This window comes from Mandrillus leucophaeus, unplaced genomic scaffold (genome assembly GCF_000951045.1).
Source record: "Mandrillus leucophaeus isolate KB7577 unplaced genomic scaffold, Mleu.le_1.0 Scaffold216, whole genome shotgun sequence".
In the NCBI taxonomy this organism is placed as follows: domain Eukaryota; kingdom Metazoa; phylum Chordata; class Mammalia; order Primates; family Cercopithecidae; genus Mandrillus; species Mandrillus leucophaeus.
This window is the reverse complement of record NW_012102210.1, coordinates 1,940,912-1,954,047: the sequence shown is the minus strand read 5'-3', so window position 1 is coordinate 1,954,047 and position 13,136 is coordinate 1,940,912. Positions and strand designations below refer to the sequence as shown.

Genomic DNA, 13,136 nt, shown 5'->3' with positions numbered 1-13,136 from the left:
TTTTTAAATTCTGTACTGACTGGGAACTACATTAAGGGAAGAGTAGAGTTTACCTACCTAGAGACAGAAGGTCTAGGTGACCTCGGCTGAAACTGCAACAGTTACTGGAGACAAACAAAAAAAATGTTACTTCAAAAGCTGGGGAGTGAACAAATAGATTCTTTACCTTGAGAAATGGCTCAGATGGAAAATACACAAAGATTCCAGAAAGTTGAGAGTGCATTTCTGGAGGAAATAAACATATGAGTGATTACAGGGTAACTGGGAATTTTGTGACATATTCATAACCTCATAGATTAGTTCTGGGTCACTGTCAGGGAAGAATAAGATTAAGTGCCTTAACTAGTACATATTTTTATATCTTTCTTTGTTGTTAGAAGGATGTTTAATGTGTTTTTAAAAATAAAACTATTATGACCTTTGAGATTTCCTGTTAAATGTTTTTTTTCTAAATATTTATCATTTGCATTAACTGGATGTCTCTTTGTGAGTGTAGTGTTTAGGAGCATGAGCTTTAGAGTCAGACAGTGTTCAAATCCTGGTTCTGCCATTTAAGTTTTAAAAAATTCTTAATAATCATATCATTTACTTTTAAAATGGCCACTGACATGTGTAAGGAATCATTTACTCCTGTAGTCAGTAGCCTTTTTTTTAAGTGCTTGCTTCCTTTCTCCAGATCAAACTGGATTCACTACTTCTTCCCCGTACTTATCTCCTGTTACACCGTTACTACTCTCTTGCTTTTATCTCTTTCCCAAAACTTGTCCTAATTTTGTAATCTTGGATACACTGTTTAATCGTTAAGCTGAGTGTCTTCACCTATTAAGTAGAGGCGGTAGTCTCTACCCCATAGGATTTCACAAATCCTTGCTCCTTAAAGGATGATGAGGAAACATTGGTTTCTGTTCTATCTTCATTACTCTTCCTTGCTGACTTCTGTTATATATCTCTATTGTCATTATGCCTGCCTCTATTATTATTCCTCTTTGACTTCAAAAGGTGAATTGGCAATGTTTAAACTGTTACTGTTTGAGCTGAAAAACAAATAAAGATATTATTTTTATGTCTACAACCTTAGCATTTAAGTTTGATAGAACATCTCAGGAGCTATCATAAGAATGTAAACTACTGCATTCTTTTTTTTAAAATTAAATTAAATTTAATTAAATTTATTTTTTTTTTTGAGACAGAGTCTCACTCCGTTGCCCAGGCTGGAATGCAGTGGCTTGATCTCGGCTCACTGCAAGCTCTGCCTCCTGGGTTCATGCCATTCTCCTGCCTCAGCCTACCCAGAAGTTGAGACTACAGGCACCCGTCACCATGCCCAGCTAATTTTTTGTATTTTTTAGTGGAGATGGGGTTTCACTGTGTTAGCCAGGATGGCCTCAATCTCCTGACTTCGTGATCCACCCACCTTGGACTCCTAAAGTGCTGGGATTACAGGCGTGAGCCACCATGCTTGGCTGTAAACTACATTCTTTTATATAAGTTTCATTATTGAGGGGACACACTTCTGCTATTTAAGTGAATAATTTTATTTATCATTTTTAAAGTTTATATTTTACTAGGATATGTTTATTATGTAAATGAAGTACATTAATAGTTAACAAAGCTTGAAAGTTTCATCCTATCCCTACTGCACATGGATTGCAAGAACTCTTACCAGCTCTTAATAGAGCTAAGAAAAGTCTTTTGAGTGTTATCTATTGGACCACTTTAAACTAAAATGAACCAACTATTGGCCTAATGACTCATGGAGATAGAAAGAGATAGAGGGGACTTTATTCCCCTGAATATTTTCTAACATTCTCCCTACTTGCCTGGAATGACTGGTGTGTTAGGATGTGGATTCACCCTGGAGGACAAACTTTCAGATATTAGATTCCATCACAGATGATCAGTCACAGTAGTAGCGCAATAAAGCATCAGTCTCAAGAAGAAGAACCAACTAACTCCTTTAACCTACATTTTGCATGCCCATGAAGAAGATGAAATTCTGCCAGATACTGTGGCTTATGAGTTAGACATAGTCTGTGCCCTTGGATCGTACAGTACCTGAAGAGATGGTTAGATGATAAGATAAAAAATAAAATATATACACAGTTCTTATATATCATTGAAACTGTGATATATAAAAGGAAACCAATCTTTATAATGAACCCATTGAAGATCCTGGGTAAGGTCCTTTTAATTTCTGTGCCATGCTCCTTCTTTGCCTTGTCCTGTGAGGTCCAGAGAAGATGAAGAAAATGAGACTAGTAAAATGTGTGGGAGGTTTCTCATAAAAGTAGTACTGTAAGAATGTACTTGGAAGTTAATATTTTTAAATGGTTCCATATCTCAAATCAAACAATTCATATTAAAGATTTGCTGATTGAGCTCTTAAAACAAAAATTTGGCACTTCACTGTCATCTAATGGCATTCTATCTTAAAAAAATTCTACCTTATATTTATTTACTTCTCAGTTTGAATCTTCTTCAAGTGCACATTCTTAATCTCAAACCTCATGTAGAGAATTATTTATTTAGATGTTTCCAAACTGGTTTCTTGGCATAGTTCTTGCATGGTGTGAATAAATTCTTCAGATAAGGTCTTTCGTGACCCACTGTGACGTTCTGACCTTCATTCTTGTCATTCTTCAACAGACCTCATTGAGAACAGCATAGTTTTTGGAATATTGTGACTTTTAATCTGTAAGCATGGTAACCGTGGCATAGAATCCTGTATGGCAGTCATTCTTAATCTGTTTGGGGTCATGTATTACTTTGAAAGTTTGGTAAAAATATATGGAGTCATTTCCCGGTAAAATGTACATATATGCTGTCACAAAAACTTTTGCATGAAATTTCAGGGAGTTTATGGAATTCATTTTACCCCTAGGACCCAACTTAAGAACTGTGTTGTAGAACCATGTTTCTTGAAATTTAACGTGCATAGGAATCACCTGGGAAGCATATTGAAATGTAGATTGTGATTATACAGATTGAGAATGAGTCCAAGTCTGCATTTTTTAACAAGGTCCCTGATGAGGATGGAGCTCCTGGTGCCTGGAGCCCTAGAACATAAACATATTTCTATGTTGTAATGGTAGCCCTAGCAAATTAATACGTCCCATTACTTCAAAATTACTGCAGCACAACAATAATCAAGACATCTCAGAAGGCTTTCTATTACATGGCATTTGTATTTACATTAACAATTCCCTCCTGTTGATTCTATACTTCAAAAGAGACACCAAAATCTGGAGAGAGAAATCTGACATGAATTATTTGGTCAACAAATACTTATGTGACCCATACTCTATGACCAGTGGTGTGGATGACATGGTTACCACTGTTCCTTAACAGTTGGCAAATAAATTAAGTTGGCTGCAGAATGGGTGATTTAAACAAAAATCTGTTTTCTCACATTTCTGGAGGCTGGCTGTCCAAGATCAAGGTTCCACCAGGGTTAGTTTCTCCTAAGGCCTCTCTCCTTGGCTTGCAGATAGCTGCCTTCTAGCCGTATCCTTATACAGTTTTTTTCTTTGCTTACATCTCTTTTTATAAGGTGTGTCTTCCTCTTTTTATAAGGATACCAGTCCTATTGAATTAAAACCCCATTCTTATGATCTCATTTAACTTTAATTACCCCTTTAAAGGCCCAGTCTCCAAATGCAGTCACATTGGGACTAAGGACTTCAACATAGGAATTTGCGGAGGAGACACAATTATAGTCATAACACAATTTAGTCATAACAGAGGGTGTTTGGAAAGTATACAAAAAAGATTTGTTTTTAGAATGTACAAGCTTTTTTCTTTGTGATATTAGGGGAAATTATGTAATTTTTCTAAGCATCCCTTTTCTCACCTATGAAATAGTGACAATAATTATGTCAAATTGCTTGTAAAAAATTGTGGTTGTGATATTTGACCCAAATTTTAAAATATTGATTGTAAAACTTTCCATTGACAGGAAGGTAACAGAAAATGAGGATCATTCCTCGATAAGCTAAAGGCTACTTTAGAAGCTTAGAGTTTAAACTTAGACTTAAATAAAGGCTGCCTTTACAAGTTTAGAGTTTAAACCAGAGGTTGCAGATTGGCAACCTATGGGCCAGAAGCAGCTTGCATACTGGTTGTTGGCCTACACAATGCTTAAGAATTTTTAAATTAGTCGCCAACTTCTACAAGTCAATTAGATTCACATAAAAATCTAGATTTCTAATTTAGTTTTTTTCTAAGCATGGTAGTAATAGACTGGCCTTGAGTAGCAATGTTGCCATCAGGGATATGGTTTAAATGTGATGACAAAAATATAATACTGCTTATATTGGGTGTCTATCCAAAAAAAAGGGCAAAGTAAAAAACAGACTGACAGGGCCACACTGATGTGAAGAAAAATAATGTGCTTTGTAAGAATAAATAATAGTCCTTGATATTTCATATACAAAGTATGTCTATTAAGAGAATATGATTTAAAATTGCCAGCATCCATCACTTAATCCCAATACCCGTTGATACCTGTAGGCTTTGAATTTTAAACTTCTATTCTTAATGAAATCTGGCCTATTAAGGACATATGCAATCAAAAGAAAAGTAGGTGCCCATATATATAATGAAATACCAAAAGGGCAATTTAGAAGGTTGAATGAAAACGTTATGACATGCTTTAGACATTCTGTTTTGGTTTTCTTATTCCCAGTCTTTGCTCTTTTAGGTCTATCCATTGGTAAAGATATATTATGACTCACATCAACTCAAAGTTTTTTCTTTCTTTTTTTTTTTTTTTTTTTTTTTTTTTTTTTTTTTGGTTGTGGTGATAGTGTAAATGCCCTGTTATTTTGAAATCATTTGCCTCAATTATAAACTTCGACCTCTCTTTTCAGGTCTTGTAGAATTTCTCTTTTATAGTCTCATTGATTATTCAAAGAACTTTACCTTGCACTAAGTTGCTAGTAATTGCAACTGTGGAATATGATCCTTTACCCCCTTCTTCTTGCCTAGAATGCCTTATTCTACTTTTATCTGAAGGACCCCTCAATTTTACTTCTTCTGTAATACACTCTTTTAAAAATTTTCTTTTACTTTTGAAGAAATTTGCATCTTCAGAAAAGTTACACATGTGGTATCCATATATGCTTCACTTAAATAGTTCACTTATTAAAACTTGACACGTCCTCTCTCTCTCTCAAAAATTTGATTTTGAAAGAATAGGGGTGTGCGTGTGTGTGTGTGTCTGTGTGTGTTTGTGTGTATGTGTATGTTTCTTTTCTCTCGCAAAACTGAGCCATTTGGAAGAAAGTGGCATGCATCAGTCATAATATTTGGAACTCCAAATACTGTAATCTGTGTTTCCTGACAATGACGTTCTTCTATATACATACAATACAGTGATTACATCAGGAAATTTCACATTGATGGTGACACTGCCACTTAATATACAACCTTTATACAAATATCTCCAGTTGTTCCAATAATGTTCTTTCTAGCAGATTTTTTTTCCTTCATTTTTTTCCTTGCAGCCACATCCAGACAAATTTTACACATTAATTTTTACATCTTTTTAGTCTCCCTTAATATCCATCTGTTTAGGTACATCTCGTTATATCCTCATGACTAGAATCAGGTTAATCATTTTTGGCAGGAATATTACAAAGGTAATATTAAGTTCTTTTCATTGCATCACATCTGGAGGCACATATTGATTAAGATGGTGTTCACTAGATTTCTTGACCATAAAGGTACCCATCCTTCTTTGTAATTAGTAATGCATTAGACCATGTGACTATCCTGTTCCCTAACAACTTGTCACCCAGTGGTTTTAGAATTCATTGATGCCACTTTCCGGAATCATATCTTGCCATGGTTGTTATAAGATATTGTGATTTCCTATTTTTATCATTTCTTTCACATTTATTAGTCAGCATTCTATAAAAAACTTTCCTTTTCTCGCCTTATTTTTTGTAGTGTCAGTGTGGGCACATGGATAATCATTTTATATACAATGTGTTATATTCCATCTTATCTTTCATTTTCATTTTCCACTTGTTCCAAATTATCCATCCAGTTTTTGAGCTCTGCTCTTTAATTTCTCTTCTTTTCCACAAGAAACCCCAGGCTCTGCCCCAGCCCTGGCATCAGCCGTTTCTTCAGAGAGTTCTAATTTTGTTTACTGGAAAACGATATTTAGAAGCTAACATGGGTATTAGGTATACCCCTTTTGTGGACAGAGCTAAGAAATACACCTGCTACATTAATGTGTAGACTTAAAAAAATAAATCATGAGTTAAAGCTAATACTTCTAAAGCTAATATTAGAACTTACTTCTAATTCCAATCTAATGTAATACGTTTTTTCTGTCATTCTATATTTGTATTTGCAAATATTCTGGTTTCCAGAGTATCAGTATATTTACTCTTTTGGATAATTATATAATACCCAGAAAATAGTTGCAGAATTATTATGCAAATGTCACTAAAAGCAATAAAGTTATTAAGTTCAAGATTTCTTCACAGTTCTTTTAATCCTACAGTGTATCCCACTAAGTCTATATAGTTCAGAGTACTACGTTCAAACACTTTTGGCTAATTTTTTTTTCTTCTGTTTGATTGTTACCAAATTGATATATAATTAGGTTCATTTGTTTCTTTTTGTATTATTTTTTAGGGTTCAACTATCCTTATTTATTTAACTTTTTGACTATTTAAAATATGAACATGGTTCAAAGGCAAAACTATATAAGAAGATATATTCAGTGAAATCCCATTCTCATCCTTATCCTTTCCACACTGCTCCTACCCACCTTTTGTAAGTAATGAGTGTTGTTAATTTTTGTATGTATACCCTTCATTATACCTTAAGCAACATAATTATTAATAGCATAATACATATGTATTTGTACTTTGTTTTTTTTCATTTGAAATATATTCTGAAAATTATTCCATATCAATTCATAGAAATATTTCTCATTCTATTTTTACTGCTAAATAGTAGTCCATTGTTTGGATGTACCATAGTTTATTCAGCCAATCTATACATGGACACTAAATGATTTCCAATTTTTTTTTATTAAAAAGTAGTGTTTTAACTGTACAGCTATTAGAATAGCTAAAATAAAAAAAAATACATTACCACATACTGTCAAGGATATAGAGCAAATGGAACTCATATATTGCTGTGAAAATGTGAAATGATAGAGTCGCTTTAGAAAACAGTTTGGCAGTTTATTATAATGTTGAACATACAGCTAGGAGTGGTCATATATATGACCTAACAATCCCACTCCTGGGTATTGAACCAGCATGTTCACTCAGAAGCTTGAAGCTTAATATTTAGAGCAACTTTGTGCATATATTACCAAAACTAGAAACACCCTAAATGTCCTTCAGTGCATGAAGGGATAAATGAACTGTGGTATATCCATAATTGAAGTACCACTCTGAAATAAAAAGGAGTAAACTGCAGAATGCATGAAACAACACAGATGAATCTCAAATGCATTATGTTCAATGGAAGAAGCCAGGTTCAAAAGGCTATAAACTATATGAGTCTATCAATATGACAATTCTAAAAAGTCAAAACTCTAGAGATAGAAAATGGATCAGTGTTTGCCAAGGGCTAGGCATCAGGAAACAATTTGACTACAAAGGGCCATAGGGAATTTTGGGGAGTGCTGAAACTGTTTCTTCTTATCTTGATTATGATGATGATTACAGGTCTATATGCATTTGTCAGAACTTACAGAATTGTTTGCTAGAAAGAGTGAATTTTACCGTATGCAAAACACTTTAAAACTTAAAAAAAAAAAAAAAATTCCTGAGAACTGTTTTTCCATGTGGTTGGAGCTATATCCTCAGGGTAGGTTCCTAGAAGCAGGATTGTTGAGTCAAGGGGTAAATGCACATATAATTCTGTTAGATAATGTCAAATTCTCCTCCACAGGGGTTGTACTGTTTTCGATACCCTACCACCCACCCCAGCAATGCATGAGTTGCCTATTTTCTTACAGCTTCTTTAAGAGAGTATTTATTTTAAGCTTTTGAATTTCGCCGTTCTCATAGATAAGAAACATATCTCTTTGTAGTTTTAATTTTCGTTCCTATTACTGTGGGTAAAGTTCAATATCTTATAAGGTTCAGGGCTATTTGTATATCTTTTTTGTAAACTGCTTATGTCTTTTGCCTATTTTTTGAATGATTTTGTTTTTTTCTTCATTGTTTATTAGTTCTCTATATATTAGGGATATTCGTTCTTTACCTATAATATTGTAACATTTTAAACCTACTTTTCCTCATCTTAATTTTTTATCCTCTCAGACCTTTTATGTTTAATACCAAGTAGTGCAAAATTGCCTCTTTTGCCTAAAGGTTTAGCGTTTCATTGCATATAGTGGACCCGTGTTAAATAAAGACCAGTTGAATTTTTGTTTCACCAGTGTTCAGCCTTTTTGTTTGTTTGTTTGTTTTGGAGACAGGGTCTCACTCTGTCACTCAGGCTAGAGTACAGTGGCATGATCTCAGCTCCCTGCAGCCTCAACTTCCCAGGCTCAAGCGATCCTCCCACCTCAGCCTCCTGAGTAGCAGGGATACAGGCATATGCCATCACACCTGGCTAAGTTTTGCAGTTTTTTGTAGAGATGGGTTTTGCTGTGTTGCACAGGCTGGTCTCGAACTCCTGGACTCAAGCGATCCACCTGCTTTGGCCTCCGAAAGTGCTGGGATTACAGGTGTAAGCCACCATGCCTGGCTCTCAGTGTTCAGCTTTAAGCAGAGAATTCTTGAGGGACTATCCTTTGACTTTGGTCACAGGTTTTTTACAGTGCCTCAGTAAGGAGAAATGGTGGTTTTTCTTGATTTTGTTCTGCTTAGTGCAAACACTTGAGTAATTAAGTGGTAATCTGCTTAGGGATTTCTCAGAAAGAATCCTAATAATTTGTGAGAAGCTCCTTGGCATAATTTTGCACTTTTTTGGGATAGGGCTCTGGCCACAGTATTCTTATATGCTCAAAGGCTTAGAAAATTCTTTATGCTTTTGCTAATTCTAGTCACTTAAAATTATAGGCCTTCCAGTTTGTTGGTGTTTCTGTGGTGTTTAGTCTAGCTGCATAAAAGCTCATATCCAAATGAATTCTACCCTTCTTTTCTCTGAATTTTGGGAAGCAACATAGATCTGAAATGCACACTGGTGAAAAATGTTTGCCAGACATTTCCTGGCTTATAGACATAATATGGGCTGTCAAAATTGATCCTCTGAATGCAAAGTCAATGCTCCTTCAGCTAATCATTTGTTGTCTTCTCTCTGCAGAAAAATGCCTGGTACATTTTAATGACTTGAGATCTAAGTAATGCTCAGAAATGGGCACCAAGTCCCTGCATTCATTTACCAATACGGAGAAACTATTTTGTACTCAAATAATGAGTGAGAAAGATATCTAAATTCCTTGCAAATCTCTATCAAACTCTTTTTGGATGATCCATCTACTTTGAAAGCCTTCTTAAGAGAAAAATAAATGCTGTGTAGGTGTATGAGAGAGTGTGTGTGTCTGTGTATTTGTGTATCTTCTGGTGCAACTGTGGGAACAATAGGGCTGGAGTGTACTAATGCATTTCTGTTTTAATGTGCTGTCTTTATCGGCAGCAGAGGTAAATATCTCATAGTATGTCGCTACTCTTCTTGAGTGGAGGGAGGCAAGCAATCTTTTCTTATAGTGTATTCCCCTTTTCTAAAGGTATGCTTACCCAGCAGTAAAGCTGGTAGAGTTATTATATTTTTACCTGCAGATAATGTTTCTTTCCTGCCTTCCTTCACTAGTGAGTCTTTTAAAATAGAAAATATTTATGAACTCTGAATCCTTTTGGAGGAAGGGTTAGAAAAATATTAAATGAATATATCTGTTAAAACTTGAATGGCATCATGCATTTTAAAAATCAAAATATTCTTTTTTTAATATGTAAATGCATTTTCCTTATGTGCTATGAGAGGAACTTAACCATTTACTTTTCTGTTTTTAGAGACTTTCTTTTACCTGAACTAAGATGTATTAGAGAGGAAGAAAAATATATCCTAAAAGTCGCATCCTGGTGTTTTGTAAAAATTCTTGTAATCAGAAATGTTGATGTTTCTTTTCCTCCTGATCATCTAATATTCCCATGTCTATGCTGAATCTGTATATCTTCTGTAGTAAATATTATCTGTGGGGGCTTGTAATATTTTTTCAGGGGCTTTTGATTTTTCAGGGGGCCTTTGATTAATCCCATCTTAAAATTTACATTTGTTTTGTAACATCCTCTATTTTCAGACTCTTTTTTGTCATCTATACATTGGTCTCATGTGTTCGGTGCTATATTTATAGACTATAAATGCTCTTTAACAACAAATATTCCACAAACAAAAACTAGGAACTAATACTTTGATTGAAGCTGTTAATAGGTATTATAAAAATATAAGAATAATTGTACTGAAACTAACAGATTAGCCATATGTATTGGTATCTAGTGGATACCAAACGTGGATGCCAATAGGATCCATTAGATGCCAATTCATGTACCTAATCTGTCAATGATCTCTAATTGATATGTGAATGTATATTTATAGAAGAATGTAATAGTTGCTTCCATGATATCTACCTCTGGATACTGAAGTTAAGGCATCCTCAAATGCTTTACTAGGTCATTATTTATCGGTTATTAAAAAATGTATCCTAGTTCGCTTAGTTTATGTAATGTTATAATATGCTCTGAGGCACAGATATCTTAGTTATAGAATGTAAAATCTTAACTACTATTTGATCCTCTGGAAAAAGGTTTGAACTGGCAAAAGGCACTAATGCTGTCCATTCAGAAACTATTTAGGGAATTAGGCAGCTGCTGTCCTTGGTGATGAAATTATTTCATGTAAATTCTTAAGGAAAACAACTAGTTAAAGAAACAGGATAATCTTGAATATACTATTTGTGGCTACTATTTGTATCTTCATAGATCTATTTGAACTTCTAGAAAAATACAGACTCCAGTATCTTAAAGTCTTGAGTTCCTGACTGCCAGGCAGAGGAAATGTTTAACTATTCTAATCATGTTTCTGTATCTCAGAAAGAAAGCCCTTATGAGAGGAAATGACAACGTCCTACCACAAAGTTATCTCTTATCAGTTATAGTGGCAGTCGATGATGATTTGTCAAATTTGGACATGTGTAAAATGCAAGGGCTGTGTTATTTTCTTTGGAAAGGAAAAATTAGATGAAGCTGATAATAGAAGGAGTCATGGCTTTTGTTAGGAGACAGAAACTATTAGAAACAGTTATTGTTAGCTTAAGAAAGTGTCCTTGGACCCCTCCCTCTGCCCCAGCTGAAACCTAAACCTCCTTGAATCATTCTTTGCAACTTGAGGGGAGGGAGGGTCAAAGAAAAGGAAGAAGTATGAATACAGCTTTGACAGAAAGTTAGCATTTTAAATGGTGATCAAGATGTGGACCTTAAAACAGACCCATTTCTGTGAGTCAGGAAAAACTTCATTTTTTTCTGATACTCTTCCCCGCCCCTATTTATTTAGATTTTTGAAAGTTCACTTCTTATTCTTCCCAACCTGTAGCATTCCTTCACAGCCAATGTATGTTGCTCTTCTCCTTTTGCCTTTCTGTAGTTGTGATTCTTTTTCATTAGTGGCAGCAGAGAAAACACATCTCACTCTAAGCAACATGAGTCAGTGCATACTTTACATACCTTTATCCTCACAGCACTCTTCTTGGTTCCTCATGGTGTTCATTCCTAGTGTTCTTCACAGAGGGGACCATAGAGGAAAAATGATTTCTAAATGTTAGGCTATTTTGGGAGTAGAGGTAAAGGTTGTGAACGGAAGCCCCATTTTACTCCCTTCTCTTTTTGTCTAGATTTCTGTGTACTGCTTTCAAAGCAGGCAGTCTTGTGCTTAGGAAGACTTAACTGGATGGTGGTTCCAGTGGCTAAGAAATAATAGAGACAATACTTACAAGTTAGAGCACTTTAGCCTGTTTGAAGCTAATAGAATGATGTCACAATAGCCTCAGAGAGAATAGATTTGGTTGTAAATATTTGTTGGAGATGACAAAAAAAGGCCTTTGTCTCCTTTCTAAATGTATCAATTTTTTTTAATAGTATGCCCACATAAACCAGTCTTAGCCCATTAGTAACAAAATGTCTTTGTTATGGGGCTCTGTTAGCTTATTTATCACAGATTTTTAGGGAAATTTTCCCTTAATTTAGATGTTCATTCTGCAAGGGTGGGTCTGACATGTAAAAGGGCTAAGGCCTTGTCTGAGGAATGGCTACAAGCAGTTTCCTTTTGAGTGAAACTATGGTTCTGAGACGAAGTTAAACAAAATAAACTGCGTGAAGAAGAATATATAAACAAAATAATGATTGAATTTGCTACTCAAAATTATGTAAGAAAAATTCTTTAAACTTTTTGTAAATATGTAACAGAATTTAAAAATTATTAATTCTAAATAAAAGAAAAATGTGTCATTTCCTATACAGATCAAACTTTTAAATATGTTTTCTTCTTGTCTTTTTTCATATGCATGTGTAGTTTTTATATAGTTTAAATACTATTGTGAATATCATGTTTGATGTTTTAACATTTTTCTTCTTTTGAGAATGTGTTTTGCTTAGCTGTAGGCTCTGGTTTTTTGGCAAGATAAAAGAAATTTTCCTCATATTTTGGCAAGATAAAATAGGCTCTGGTTTTCTGTCAAGATAAAATAAATTTCCTTTAGCTCTCTACTTTGCAGTCCAAAACAGGAGACTGTAAAGATGTTTTAGTGTTGTGATTATTTCAAATAAGAGTGCCTAAAATGATCACCTGTGGACTGTTTGTGTTATTAAGATGAAAATGAGTGTCCATTTGCATTCATACAATTTTTATATGCTATTTAATCTTACTCTTTTTAAACTGCATGCTGCACATCTGTCCATATTTTTTTTCAGTAATTTGCAATGCTCATTACCTCTTCGTAAAGTTTTTTTTTTTTTTTTTTTTTTTTTTTGGTTAAGTTATTCTTGGGTTGCCCAGGTTGGAGTGCAGTGGCTTACTATCAGTTTTTAGATTCACTTAAAAGTTTGTTGTGTGCTTACAGAGTATATAGTGCTATCAAGGAACTTAAAATATAGAGATTTAATATT

At 34.4% G+C, this 13,136-nt stretch overlaps 1 protein-coding gene across 1 annotated transcript in view; it reads left to right on the top strand.

Annotated features, from left to right (window-relative positions):
* Window positions 1-13,136, top strand: part of EXOC6B (exocyst complex component 6B) — a 705,989-nt gene that overhangs the window by 262,350 nt on the left and 430,503 nt on the right. The window lies entirely within an intron of this gene.